This window comes from Manduca sexta, chromosome 20 (genome assembly GCF_014839805.1).
Source record: "Manduca sexta isolate Smith_Timp_Sample1 chromosome 20, JHU_Msex_v1.0, whole genome shotgun sequence".
Taxonomy (NCBI): domain Eukaryota; kingdom Metazoa; phylum Arthropoda; class Insecta; order Lepidoptera; family Sphingidae; genus Manduca; species Manduca sexta.
In genome coordinates this window covers 1,390,645-1,407,357 of record NC_051134.1, presented here as the reverse complement: position 1 = coordinate 1,407,357, position 16,713 = coordinate 1,390,645, and positions in this window count along the sequence as shown.

The following is a 16,713-nucleotide window of genomic DNA, read 5'->3' as shown; positions in this document are numbered from 1 at the left end:
GACGCGACAAGGTCCGGCGGCAATTTCAGTGTAATAAAATACGTACTAGTAAACACTTTTTAGAAATCTGGTAACGTTTTCTTTGAGTTAGCTGACTATTTTATGTGACCGTAATTAACGACGATATTTTTAGCTTTAATCCGTCCTGCGTTTGGGTTAGAGCTAGCCAAGTTAATGTAAAAAGTTTGCTAAATTAAAGTTACCAATGTCTCCATATAATTCCTTAATTGTTGCCAATATTACCAAGCTGAATGAAACAAACTTGTCGTACGACTATGCTCCTATATTTATGCCAATAAAGTTATATCCCGCCCCAACGTCGGGCACAAAGTGACTTGTTTTCAATTCACATTTAATTACTCAACAGAGTTCAAAGTTACCATCAACATTTGCTACACGCTTGGAGCCTCTTTTGTAACCACGATTATGTATAAACTTTCTTGCGTTCAAATCTGCATATACAAAAACAGTTACCCTTTTGTATTTCGTGTTAACTGTAACTAAATGTTGGAATTCTTTACGTGCCATTTATATTCATTATAGTTTATTAATTTAGCAAAGTACCTAAGTCGAGAACATGAATGACTCTAGTAAAATGTAACCTTAAGCGGTATAATAAATTACCATGAGTCAGCGCAAACTAGGCAGAAAACTAAGCGCAGATGCAGCGCATTTTATTCCAGTAGACATTGATTCACGTGCATACATTAAATAGTTAGGGGAAGACGAAATTGTTGTATACTAGCGGAAATCATAATGGAGTCGTTTTAATACTCCTTTTTTCATAACGTCCATTTTTAAATTATTAATAATAAATCGATGTATATTTATATAATATTTACCCCTTATGTAGTTTTAAATGACCACGACTCTACGACGATCGTTAAAGGGTTATGCGTCATTATGAGGCGTGACTGGTACGTATATCGCGAAACAAAACTGTAGTGGACATTTAAACAAGGAACGCGAGAAGTTTCTTCAAACTAATGTGAAATTAAATTTAAGAAAAGTCTTTGTAAAGAGCGGCAAGTTAATAAGGAGAAAAAGTTGCCGATGAAGTTTTTCGCATCTAAGGATATTTTCCTTATGAAAACATCGAGAGAGTTAGCTCAGATTGCGCTGGTTTATTTTACCCGCGACTAAAATAATGAATTTACTCTTATCCACGTTAAATTATCTGCTCAAGTTTTATTAACTTAAGCATAGTACGAATAAAATACTATTTAATTTTTTTAAAAGCGTATAATTTTGCTTAAGCACTGTGGATTTTATTACTATCTAGTACTTATTCTTATTATTTATGCAATTCTATCATAGACTGTGCTAACGATAAAAATATAAAGTCTAAATTCTATCTACATACTTATCTGTTCATCTACATAAGTCTTTTAAAAGTAATAATTATTACCATAATGAAAACATATTACTCGTATGCTCTATATTTTTTTCCTTTAATGACTTATCAATGAACTTAACTTTTTATAACGGCAAAAATCTTAAATCTGGAGCTATTAAAATACTCGAACACAAACACGAGTCTCACGTACCTGGTCGTTGTTTTAAACCGTTGTTAATCCGATTTATTGTTATTACGATTGTACGGATATTATTCCCATGTGCTCTTGAATGAGAACTGTTTCAACGTGGGAATGAAGTCGTTCATGAAAAAACATTTTTATTACTTTAAAATATATTTTCGTTACGCTGCAAGTGCTTTTGAAATTGTTTCGCATGTCACCACATGCAGTATAACTACAGATTCAGCGCAGAAGTGCCAAGCGGTGACTCGCCAAGATTTGATGTTTATCTGCTACCACTATACCGAGAACCTCGTGCTGCATGAGATTTCCTTTATACATGAGATAAACTTTTAAATAATAAGGCTCTTGTAAACGTGGTAACATTGGTGAGCTCCATAAATCAAGCGATGGGTGGACAGCCACGTTACTTATCTCTAATAGTAATGCCTCACGTAACGTCAGCTGTACATAGCTTGTTGACCACTAATATTGCTGCGTTTCCGTAAGATATATGTTTGTTTACCTTCTCAGTTTTCCCATTTTGTTGTAAAAGTAAATAGAACCTTTACATAAAATATAGCCAAAGGTTTGTAGTTCCCCAACTTTATATCATCCAAATCATATAAAACCACGGGAACGTTGAAAGTAATTGAATAAGATAATATAATGAAGCAAGAATGCTATTACATTCTTGTCAACTTATCTCTGCAACTGAATAATTTTATGCTTTAAACAAAACGCGTTTATCTTTTGAAAGTTATCTGGTAGTGAACATTTACTTTTTTCTTTTTAGTACTGTTAGTAGTCTACAACGAAGTGTTTGTTCTTCCTCTAGGAATTTGCTGAAATAAAACTTGATAGGTTCAGTACAAAAACAAAGACTTAGAAAACTGGTCCATTTCTTTGCCTTATAAAATTAAAAACGTGTCCATTTATAAAAAGAGTTTTACACATAACGACCCCGATCTAAAAAAAATAATCAAATTAACCCATTTGACGAAGGAGGATTCTTCAAAGTTTTATCAACAATTTACGTATTTAGGTAAAATTTTATAGTTACCTCCCTATAATCACCTAAAGTAAGTATACTTACACGGGAATTCAATATTCTATACCTCTCACGGTCCATACTAAGAATTTAATACAATATCTGCCTTTTTATTTCATAGAATTAGCATCCATTCTACGTGCACTTAAAATACTGTAGATACACACTTTTTAGCTACTCTTTGTCAGCACATACACTGTTTACTGTATAGTTAGGTCAATTCAAAGTGTAGGAACTTCAAAGTTATATTATTTTTAAATGTAGTACACTATATAACTATTTTGTCATGCGTATTTTTCAGTATGGGGGATTAGGTTTTAACGTACCTAAGTTTTAACGATGTTGATATAATAATAATAGATTATATAATATAGCAGCGAAGTAAAACACAATATTATTTTACCTTCCCTAATATTCAATCTTCAATTTCCGCGCTCCTCAAATTCGCCCTCTGTCAGTAATGTTTGTCGTTGCATTTTTGCTTATCCTTGCTGAATTGACTTGCAGCATCTCATTCCACATTTTAACCCAACGTGGATTTATCCGTGAATGAAAGTTATTATAATTCATATTTCATCCAAAAGATAGGAATTCGTCTGTCAACTAATCCATTGTGTTCAAACAGGATTTGTGCCTCGTAATATTTTGAATTGAATTTGGATTGTTAAAGAAGATGACTGGAATATATTAACTCAATTGCAGCATTTCTGGTGTTTCTGAGTTATTTTTGTTCAGCTACAGAAAATGATTACAGTGCACTTCAAAGCTAGGCGGTTTGAATAAAATGTCTTCCGAGAAAGAAACTTGTCGATGAACATCAAGTTTATACCTATCGAATAGTCCATTTATAATCAATATAATTGCAACACATAGTATAAAAATGGCTTTCCCAATAGTATAGAACATGTTAAAATAATACATGAACCATAAAATTGAGTTATATGTTTTTAGGTACATTGTACGCTATCAAGGAGGAGGAGTATGTGTGATCGGATATTAAATATTGGTGTAGTTCCTTGGATTAAGTTCGAAGAGATTTTTCATACCATTCCGCACTATAAGCAGAACAAAACGTAAATTGAGAAGATATTTCGAAGACTTATTGCAAGGTTATTAACCATGTACGTTTAACGTTCTATCCCACAATGAAAAGAGATCCTTGGTGCAAACTGCACCCAGTGATACCCCAGCCATCAAAATCTGCAACACGAACTCCTACAGTATGATGTTATCTATTTCCCAATTAATGTTATCAAGCAACAACACATCATTCAATATGCAGAAGAGACAGGGTGAGCAAAAGCGCAAAGACAAGACAAGTGTTCCTTCCTTACATTATCATTGTAAATTCATTAAAACTACACACTGTATCAAATATATATAAAATAACAAATGCCTGAATATAAAAATAACCCTAACTTATAGCTGCTAATATTCTAAGGCTCTTGGTAAGAGACCATTTAAGCAGAGCTATTTATTTTGATAAATTATCAATAATCGATTTCATAGTAGTTTAAACGTGCTGTTAACTAAAAGTTTCCGATATTTTTTTCCTTTCCATTCATATAAATGAATACTTGATAATAATAAAAATAAGCCTTTTCAGTAATACACACCGTATCAATCTACACACAAATCACCTTTTGCAAAAATTCTATTTATTTACGTTGAATTATGCATGAATTTGCTGTTTCAAAGACGAAATTCTAAGAAAGTTTTATATTACTCGGGGAATATTAAATTTGTAAATGGCGACAGAATATTCAATTTATCAAAGGGTAGCTTGAGATTTTTTTACTTAAATACACCTTTTGGCCCTTTTCCTGATGTTATATTATATTTGTACTTTTACGAACTGGGTCGGTAAATGCGGTCGGTATATTGCGTAATGTAAGTGACAAATGATAAAGTTGTTCGACAGAACTTACATTATTAACTTGTTTACGCGTACGGAGAAATATTTAATGTTATATATTACATTCCCCATCTTCGTTCCCGAAGACTTCTCGCGCTAAGTTGTTCATGGTTCGCAACCAAACTATTCAAAAGTTATCAGCAAAGGAAAATTGCTTGTTGTTGAAAAATAATTCGCTTCGAAATTTATTGGTAAACTGCAAGTTTAATCATAAAAGTCATGGTAAAAGTGAACAAAATCAATCGTACATATCTATTTAAGATTTTTATGTTTAATATACGTCTTGGTGTATATCGCTTGACACACAACGCAGTCGCACTAATATAAAAAGACAATTAATCGATCGTGGAAGGCTTTAGCACAAGTTAAGTTACGTTTTACTGTGCACTATATAAGTTAATATAATTATCGTCATAAAATCCGCGAATAATGAAAGAGATTTATTTTCAAACCAAAAACATAGTTTCTCTATAATTAAGTTTAAAAATATACAGTTATCACAATAATTGTATTGTACATGCCAATTGCATATAATTTACGTAGTACTATTCTGTTTCCGTAGCTTAAGGTTCATAAAGATACACTACGATATAAATCGAATCACAACGATAACCATATTATCACGACTATGATCGTGACGGTTTACATTTTGACGGATACAATAGGGTTCTTCACCTTTAGAGCGCCTCCGCCAAATATCCCCTCAATGCCATCGGTGGATAGCAGCGACGTGCTGCATTATGCAGACGTGACTTAGAACCGCTACACCTGCATAGTCTTGTTTATCTTACAGCGCCTGCATTAATTATAATACAAAGTTAAGGCTAAGATTTTGCTGTATATATCTTTATGAGGCTACGGGATATAATTTTGATTTGACCTACATACATATTACAAAAGGCTCTACTATTTTGTATTGCTAAATTAGAGAAAAAATATTGTTATAATTTGTACTCTATAGGACATTATTATTACAACTTGTACCCTATGGGAAAAAGAACCATGCTGTAAACACATTTGTATTGAATAAGAATGGATTAGCCGAAATGGTAGTAGCTAACAGAAAGTGTCAGCTGTTCTGAAGAATTTTCTACGTTTAATTATCCAATTAAGCATAAAAAATTCTTGCTATATGATTGCAGCAGGCTAAAAAATCTTCAGTGTTTCTAATACCTATAGCTTCCGGTTTAAGATCCATAACAAAATGAAAGTATTGAAACAAATAAATTGTTTGTTTCAATGTTATGGTAGTAAATCAGTTACCATAAATGGACTAATATCTCCTCTGCTAAAAATATAACACACAGTTATAATGTAGGTATAAATAAATTGTTGAAGCATTTCTTTCAACCAACATAGCCTTTACAATAATAGTCGAGTTTTCTTATCCGCCCGATAATTCTCATTGTTTGTTGGGTGTCTGTTTAACATCGCCCTTTGTTGACGTGGTTGTCCGTTTAAAACTTGTAAAGTTATGAATAGTCGTATACCACTAATTGGTTTTACAAGTTTCTTAGAAGCTAAAATGGAAGGGTTTTTTGCATTATTACTGTTGTAAATTTCAACTTGATATTTTTTAAGGTATAATATTCAACGGATATATAATTTTAACATAATATTAAAGAATAAATGCATCAAATTAATAAATACAGTTTACTAATGTCCCAATCCTTTCGGACGTCTAATAAAGCATAATATGCCTTTTTATACTTATATATACCTACTTTAATAAATCGTCGACGAAGCTAATACCTACATTACTCTAATATGAAATTAATAACGCAACTTTCTGCGATGTAGAAAGTTAGCCTACATAGGCAATGTGAAACAGCAGCCAATGTTTATCTTTTATTGCTTGTTACTTTCATTGCACTGAATGATTTATGAATATGTATTGACAGTTACATTTGTAATTGTCTACTGCTTTTAACAATAAGACAATTTAAGCCTACCTCGTGCCACTGCCCTTGAAAGAATTTCTTTAAATATTTACTTTTAATTGTAAACTACAGCTTACAATTTAAGTTTTATTTTCTGTACCAATATCGTCTATATATAATAATAATAATATCAGCCCTGTATTATATACTTGCCCACTGCTGAGCACGGGCCTCCTCTACTACTGAGAGGGATATATAGGAATATCGTCTATACCATTGTTAAAAATGAAATTGTTTTACTGAAGGCTACGGCAGGCTTTTATTAATTAACTTTCAAATAAATTTCTGTCTTTGTAATCGTGAAAAGTAGATCCAATGCTCAAATTGTAAAATGGACGACCACAATATATTATATAAAATAAGGTAATTACCTTATTTTTAACCCTCGACGGAAAAAGGATGTTATAAGTTTAAGGTATGTATCCGTGTATCGGTATGTATGTCTAAGGCACTGTACCGAACCCCGGACCAAGAAGATGAAAATACTTCTTTAGTGGTCCCCCGACGCTATGACGATTGGATCAAGTACTTATAATAATGTTAAACAACAAACACACAGTTTTTAGAGCTTTTTTGCATTGAATATCTTAAACAAAATAAAATGATTAGTTAATCAACAGTTTTGGAAAAGCGTCCCGTAATTTATATATCTTTATCATTTATTTATTTCTTATAAAGCAAATTTTGAGTTACAAAATAAATCTCATTAGCTAGAACATTGACATCTGTCTGGAGGTAAATTATGTTGCTTAATTTTTATCAAAACATAATAAATGTGGTGAATAAAAATTAGAAGGTGGGTCATGAAAAACATATTTATTCGCTTACAAACTTTCTAACCGTCATTTGCAGAGAAAGTGACCCGGATAAAAAGGCGTCCAATTACCAACGTCAAATTCCAGTGTCACCTGAGCCGGGCCCTGCCACCGCCATTTTTAGCCCGTTCTGAGTTAATATTCCGTAGACGTCCATTGGGAGCTGGCCATGTAACGGACACCTGGATTCATGAAAGAACGAATTATTAATTTTATACGAATGTGCGCTTTTTATTACCAGTTTTATGTCTGTTTTCCGAAAGCTGTTTTTACGTCACGTGTAATGAGCTCAAACATTAACATTTCAAGTTACTTGTGAATATAAAATAGTTACAAAATTATATATATTTTAATGCGTAGTATATTTGTAATCTTGTAAGAAATAAAGACATTTTATTATATAGCACTTTTATATTATATTGTCGTAATATTGATCAAGTCCTGACAAAGGCACCAACGGACAATGTGAAACGTTGATAGGTAATCTGCTTCGACGAACATGCATTCAGGGGATATACACCTAATCTTGTCTCAAAATACGATGCCAATTAATCTTAAAAAAACATCTCAATAATCATTGTCGTTATTCTTTTAAGTTCATAATTGCCGACGGGCTAGCTTCTCTGATATAAACTCCAGCAACAAATGAACTCTATAACAAGCTACGAATTTCCCTCAATAAATTGCATTGCCATTAATTTGTCACCTTCACCGTCCAATTTGTGGCAGTAAATTCATGGAGATTTTCTTTGTTTCCTCCCGTGTCAATTCGATTTCATTGCTTTCTCCTGACTCATTAAATATTTATCAAATAGAAAGGATATTGCCATAATACCTTCTTACTCACTTAGAGGTTTAAATGTATTATGTAGAAGGGCTGCCACAAATTTTGACCTAAAGCAATATAATTATTGAATAGGAAACAAAATGAAATTAGTACTTGTCTGTTATGTATTGTGATAAAACATCGTTCATAAATTTCGGTTTAGCAGCGGAAGTTTATTTGGAAATGTATGTAAAATAATCGAACTTGTGGACAATCGAATACTGATTCAATGGCGAATGAATTCAGTGCCAGGCATTGTGCTTACCATGCACCGACTGCATTCAATGGCTACACTGTCCAATATAGTTCACTCAATGGCGTGATTTACATTTATTGCTCTATGAGAAAATACCCACTCAATTTTAAAATCATAGAGGACCCGCAACTGCATGATCCGATACAAAAATCATTACATTTCAATATATACTTAATGATTGATTTAGTACATTTTCATGTCAACGTAGGTATGTTTATTAACTTTAGTTTTCAGTAAAACTTGGGGCCAATATTCCTAAACTAATTATTCTTCATTTTATATAAAATTTAAAGGAATTTAGATATTTATAAATTAAGTGCTTGGAATTTTTTACAAACCTACGCAATTATTTAATAAGTATTTATATGTCCTGGTAGTTAATAAACGGCAATATTACAATAAAACAATAAAATGACATCTTAAAAAACATATAACATTCATTATTGGTTAGGTAAAACATAGGCGCCTTGTGTGGTGCGGCTGAGTAAGAGATCCTAATCAGGGTGTAGTCAGAGTACGTGTAAAACGTGATATGTCCCCAGCCCCCATTGTGTTCCATCTGGCAACATTTCGGGTTCCTAACGTTGTGTGCGTAAACGTACGTGGCGATGGCGAATAGCGTCTCACTTATGTACTATCTTTTTTTTAATATCTGTATCAGCATGTTAATGTTTACCAATGTCTCGAACACATAAGCATTTACAAATGTGAAAGTTTGCAAAGTTGTTGAATTGAATAAATTGGCCGCTTTTTATTCCGGTAAAGTAGAAAGTGAGCCTTTTATTCGAAAAAAAATATTTTACGCAGGCGGAGCCGCAAGTAACCCCAAGGATGTTATTTACAGAGATAATCTTTTCAATCCCTAATCAGAACTGTTTGAATACATTATTATCTCCCCATTATCGTGCAAAAAGAACATAGTTATATTACTTAATTAACATCTCCATTATGCTTAGTTTATAAATTAATATAAACTTTTCGTAGAACAATCATTCCGAATAAAATGTTGATAATATATTGTAATTTAGATGATTACACACCCATTACATTAATGGAGCATCTATATGCATACTATGAGATAGTTAATGTTTGCCTTCTATTATAATTTCGAACACAAATTATCTAACTTTTACAAAAATAACTGTCTGAAGTGTGTTAGACCAAGAGTTATAATTAGTGTAGCGACAGGAAGCTGTTATATTATGAATAATAAAATTAATGTCTTTATAGAGTTACAGTTTTAGCGCTACAAGCTTTAATGTTTTTTTTTTTTAAATGACAATGTGATATACATACGAACGTGGCGACAACTAACTCCAAACACAAGGGTCCTTTATAAATCAGTAAAATCAAGCAGACTTCAGTTATGAGCATCACAAAATTATTTTTGCTATATTCAAAAATATATTGGTGCTGAATTGCGCAATTAAATACTTATATTTACCTGTACTTTTATTTATATTTATTCTTATTTTACAAACACCCACACTGCCCGGCGATTTTATGTCGCCGAACTTTAAGAAGGCAGAATGTGGGGTAGTGACTTGTGACAGTGAAGAGACTTTATTAGGTCACCAGCAATTCAACCGAAACGTTACACGAAACTGATACTTCCTGCAGATTTTCACTACTATAGTGCGTGGCTAGTCGTAACTCGACACGGCCTATTTATCCTGCAGACAAGACTATCTGCAGCGTAGTTCTATCACATATATCTTTATTTATTATGCCTTTACAACTAATTAAACTAAGCAAACATTTTCACGTGAGACGTTTACTTTGAACAGTATTACGCATCTCGTTTAAAAGAGGCCTCTTCAGTTAAAGTGTTTACATATGAAGCCGCTTGCCGCATGCTAAGTGTTTAAGGTATTTTATTCGTACATTAGCCTAAAGCTTGACGAGCTTTTAAACGGGATGTGGGAGCACTTTGTGCTCAATAACGCCTCCATTCAGCGTGAAAAGTGGCATGTGCTGCACGCGCCTATACCTACTAAGTGCTCTACACTGCTACTCATGTGAAAAACCACTCGTACTACTGTCGCGGAAATATTGTGTTTTATTATTACTGTGGTATTTATTAATTGTAATGTATAAACATACTAACTAGACACCGCTTCAGTAAAAATCCCGTGCAGTTTTGTAACTTTGTCGTGGTCGTAGAAAAAAGAATACAATTCTTTGACTTTCAAAGTATTGTTACATGAAGTGAAAATTCCTCTCTGTATGAAATCCTAGCAAGAATATGTACAGTGATACCCACAATATAAGCCTTAGTCGCATGCCGCTGTAATAAACTCCTTCCTTATGTAAGTTGGCACCTACAAACGGTGTACGGCCACGGCTTTAAGCTTGACTTTACCTAACTTGTTTCAAGCTTTGATTTCCGACACGAATATTATCTTATGCTTTCGTTTCATGTCGTAAAGATCTTTGTAGTCGGGCTTTGTTTTTCTTTCTTTATATTTCTGAGTTTAAAACGTTGTTCATTAATTATGCCTGATATATATTACATACATATATAAATTTTGATACATACATAATGGTCAAAACAACTTTCTATTATCGGTGCGATAGAATAAGGTAATTAACAAGCTAAGGAGATCTTGCGGCTCGCCCAAACCGTGGAGACTTGGTCCGAATTGAAACAATTTCATTACTCAGCAGACGTCAAGAGCCTTACATTGATATACGAGATTTCTTGAGCGGCGCCGCATTGATTTAAGCTCGCGTCTTCTGTTTAATTCTCCCTTGAATGTTAATTGAATCCAAAAACCTTGTAACCCTATATTAATTTATTTTAAGTATTACCCTATTGTACTATATAATAATACAAATGTTAAATTACTACAAATAAATTAGTCTTATCGCACATTTTAAGGCGTTCTAAGAAAACAAACTAAAAGAAATTTTAGCAGGCAACGCTATTTTTGGAGATTTATTGGTAATTTTGCAGTGTTTTCAGTTCAAATGGGCCTGTTCAACTGAGAGACATTATTTTTAATTGAATATTTTTAAAAAATGAGGGCATTTTCTTCGTATTTTTTCATATTATCTACCCATATGTAAGTACAGACTTAAAAACAATAACGATTTATGCATGACTCTAGAATTTAATATCAGCATAATGCAATATTTTTAACTTCACACTAAATATTATTCAGATTTGTTGCGACCGCTTACCGCAAGCGGTAACAACGTTATAAACGTCCCTATAGAAAATATGAGAACTACTTACCTCCGGTTAACGTAATGAAGATTTATTTAAACTCTACTAAGTTTTATTTTACTGCAACCAGTTGCTTTATTTACTCGACTAATATGCCTTCATAAAGGTAACATTTAATTTGTGGAATTATAAATCATCTATGATCATAATCAGATTTTATCCACGCAACACGATGTAAAATTATATAGAACTGTCGAAAGTATTTGGCTAAATTTCCGTGGAGCTATAAAACGGAATAAAAACTATTAATTCTAATTTAATTGTTTGTTAATGTCCTAAAAATGACCAAATAATTCACATATAGCGATAAAATAATCTGATACCCGAACATAAAACCAGCTAATTTCCATATATTACGTTAGATACGTACTTAAACCCATCCAACACTAATTCTACCCTCGTGGTTATTGTAAAACACAGCAAGGGTGTAATTTGGCAACGCGTTGCGATGTTATCTCATCGCATTTCCCTACAGATACGGGGTTATTTAATGCCGTTGTTTGGCTCGGCCGGTTTTACAAAAAAACAACCCTAGTATTCTATTTTTGTTCTAATTAAACTACCTAACGTCGTGGATTAATAATTATGCTAGCAATTTTTTTAAGACTTAGGTTCCTTTAGAGGGAGATATTGAGCTCTAAAACGGTTGTATGCCAAATTATATCCAGACAGGGGACAGAAAGATACAAAAATATCTAAATCACCTAAAATAAAGGAATATGATACGTTCAATAAAGTTTTTGAAAACTAGTCATTACATTATCGTAGTAAAAAAATGCTTGTGATTAGCTTTTTTACTATTCAATCATGAAAATAATCCAGTAATAACATGGAGTAACTTAAATATAAATTACAGACATATTTTTTTTTAACTCTGAACCTACACTATAATGTAAATGGACTATAATATAGACCCAACAAGTAACTTAAAGCATTTTAGAGTTCGCTTATAGAGCATTGTAGGAAATGATTTAATTTCTGTAATTGAAACCAAAGGATTGTACCTACTAATAATTATAAATAAAAAAATACTTATTAAATATTTAAACAACATAAATTTAGAACTTCCAAAAAGTATTTGCAACAAAAGTTTTAACATGAAACCTTAGACAGTTATTTCTTAAATATTTGAGAATTTTGGAATAAACTCGTTCACCTGGCACCTGTTTAAAATTCTGAGGTGTGGGACCGACAAGAGCAAACTTGCGGAGTTATTGGAGTTTGGCGCCTGTCCTGGGAACATCAAGCCGAAGGTACGCGATGCGACGTTTGACACCTCGCTTAACTACAGAATAGACAACAATCACCACACTTACTTTACCAACACTTCCAATATTAACATTTGTGTGTTTGTTTATTTAAGAAAATGTATTATTTAATAAGCAATATTTAAATACATAATAACGTATGTCTCAACTTCATTGGGATTCCATGTTTTATTGTTAAAATCTGAATCCTGGATGTTTATTTCCGTCCGTCTATTCATTATGTGACAGCCTTTTTCAAAAAAAGCTTGCTACGGACTTCAATCTTCAAAAAGTTATGGAGTAGCAAGTAGCCGCTTACTCATATACATTTTAAGTTAAAATACAGTAAATATTTTTATTCATTAACTAGAATCGGACTAAAGCCATACGTTAAATAAATATCAGCATGATTACGGAATTAACTAAATATTCACATTACACTTAATGTGTTCTTAAACTTTGTCTTAACAATGTTAAAGAATATAAATAAAAAGAACTTTCTCAGATATTTTACAAGAGGTCTTGTTTTATGAATGTAGAAAATATAAGCTGCAATATGTAACCATTATGCTTACACAAGTTCTACTTTAAAAATGTAACATTATACAATTTTATTGTACGTAATAACAAAGTTTGAACCAAGTATAATTGAAATACAAGGAATAGTTTGTTTCACAACTGCTGGCCGCAAGTGAGCATCTTGGTCAGTTATCAGAAAGCTCCGACAGGGCACAACTTGTACAAACCAAACTAATCTAATTAGCGAAAGCTCACTGTTCCTCGGATTCATATCTCGCTCTGGTTATCATACAACTTATTTTATTCGTTTACCTTGTTTGTTATGTGCCTCAGTAAAGAAAATGAGTAGCTTAATGATTATTTTAACCATAATCAGCCAATATAAAACTTAGTACCTATAAACATGACCGTCGCTGATATAAATACTTCGAGTCTATATTAACTCTCAATATAACACTAATTGCTGTGTTATTTAATATTACAAGTCATATGATATTTTAATGACACACTTCGAAAACCTAAACAACAAGAAACAATATAAAATCATATTGAGGTCAATCATAACTCTGCCGAAATAGACTTTACTTGCCTTTACACTTGTAAAACGATCGATTTAATGAGATCCCAAGAGGAACAACGGGAAAGAGGCATCGGACGTCCCCGATGTTTGGCCCTTAATTGGATTAGTTTACTAAACTTTGCTCTGGATTCTTTCACCTTGAGTTATACGTAAATAGAGGTCGCCTAATACAGGACACTCAACCATAAATATCAAGCAATAAACATAATAGTCTATATATATAAAATTAAGGGGAAAAGATATAAGATTCGTTGACTCAAATTGGTTCCAGCTGCGAAGTTAGTTTTAGACATCCTCTTGTCCAGGTCTTGTTAAAAAATATTTTTTTGGCTTTGTGTGATAACGGTGACTACGCTCGTATTAATTAAAATCCACTAAGTAAGTAATTAATACTTTTATCGCCCGTTACCTCTACTTACACTAGGCATTTTTGAAGTAACTCAGTCTTGTAGGTGACCTTTGTAATGGAAACTAGATCGAGAATTATTCTTCACTAGAATATATATCAACCCCAATCGCCAAATAAAAATGTTATAAACGAGATGATTTGTACAAACAAGTACAAGTATTTATGTTAACTCGTTCTTTTATACAATTAAGATAACAATCTCGTAAGTTAAATTATAGAAATAAAGGTAGCGTAACAAACGAAATATATCTGATTTATTAGCACAATTACAAGAGATGGGGCGGCCATGGCCATTGTCTGATCAAAACACAATTCACCGAATCATAAATAACTGGAACAATAGTCAATAAAATTAGATAGCGATGGGTTGCGAATTGGCGAGGAAAATAAATAAGGTTTTTGGAGGAAGATATGACCTTCTGCTTCACCGGGACAAACTGATGATTCAGGTATAAAACTTTTCTTTTTATTGTTTTTGCCCATATATTGCGAAAAATATGAAAGTGATGTTTGTTAAATCAACTCTTTAACACATCTTATTTACAGCATAAATGAGCCATTTCGAAGTAAGCCTGATGCCACTATCTCATGATAGAGCCACACGAGGGATTAAAATGCTTAGGCCCATTTATTAACGCCTCATTTAATACCCCGATCAAGTTTCTGCAATAAGCGTTGACTCCAGACTACACCTGCTCTTTAATTCGATTAATGTCATTATACATAAGATTGGGTTCAGCATCACAAACCGATGTGTTTATGTAGCGACAGCTTGTTGTTGCATTTCATGTGATGAGCGAAATTTCACAAAATCTGAATAGCCCCTGGCTTATTTCTATTCCTTTCTTTTGAGGCTGGTTATTATATTCTATTACTTATAACTCTAATACTTAAAGTGGATATTTATTGTATATAAAGACAACTTAATATCATATGATCGACTTGCTTGGTTGCCAACTTATGCTCTAAAGAATCTTAGTCACCCTAACACTTGGGCTGTTAAGTCTTATAAAATCAGTAATTATTCGCATAACAATGCTTATTATACCAGAACATAGTACTAAAAATAAGCTTAATAAAACCTGCCCTGGTTGATTCTTTTAAAAACAATAACGAGAGAAAAACTTGTTGAAAACTGGTTTCCTCAGAAGCGTCCGTTAAAATCCAGTATTTTCATTTCTTTCTTTCTCTTGTATTACTTAGATTATCGCAGACTTGCTTGTGAGTATGTATGGCCGAATTAAAATTTATATAGGTAGGTTTATTAGGACATGTCTAAAGGTGTCCCTTCAACAATGTCATGATCTACCTCATACGTCTTGTGAAACATTTAAAGTGCTTAATTTAATTTTGAGAAAAGATACATAAACCAACTCAAAACATTTAAAAACTATTTTATTACGGCCACGGCGGACAATCTCAATGCAGATCATCCAGGTACGCCGAAAATATATAGTGGACAACACAGACACAAGTGCACTCTCTGTTCCTTCGCTCTCACAAAACTGGTGCAGGACAATCGGCTTTATGTGTTTTCTGAGGCTTGGAGGTATCACACCGCCAACTTCCTGACTCCGAGCTGCAACGTGAGTAATTTTTAAGATGAAAAAACCCAGTCACTATTATTATTGGCCCACCCTGGGATTCGAATTTCGAACCAAAGACCTTAGCGCGATAGTCGCTAAGCAGTCAGCTAGTATAATAATACCAGCCCTATATTACTGTCCTATTACTGGGCATGGAACTCCTCTACTGAGAGAGTTTTAGGCCTAAGTCCACCACGCAAGCTTAATGCGGGTTGGCAGACTATACATACCTTCGTTTTTTTTTAAGAACTCTTCAGCTATGACTATTCTCACACAATGTTTTCCTTCGCGCTAAAAATAAGCAATATAAATGACAATATATAATCCACAAAGAATACGCTTATAATAATAACTTTACAAAAGTCAGACCTTCCTTTTGGCAGATTTTTTTAAATATATGTGTTACAATATATTAACATAAATTAAATTAAAGGATCTAATATCTATCATATTGAAAGAGCTGTTTTCTTTGTAACTCACATGGTGACTAAACTCGTTATTAATTAGTTCCATTGAAATAAAATAACAAAACTAATCTTAATAAAGAGCAATCTGTTTACAACTCAATTATGTACACGTAAAAGTAACTATCAACCTAATTAACATGTTTTAATTAACCTTTGAAAACTCGTCAGCCGAATATATTAGGCTTAGTTTAGACATCAAAGTCAGATAGTAAGTACCTACTATAACATCATAATTATATTAAAAATAATAGCTTTTTAGGACAAAATTTTATGTTTGTCATCTCAAACATGGTAATAGTCAGTCGTGGTGAAATATAGTATAATTATGATTGCATTACTTTTTACTTCGTAGTTGT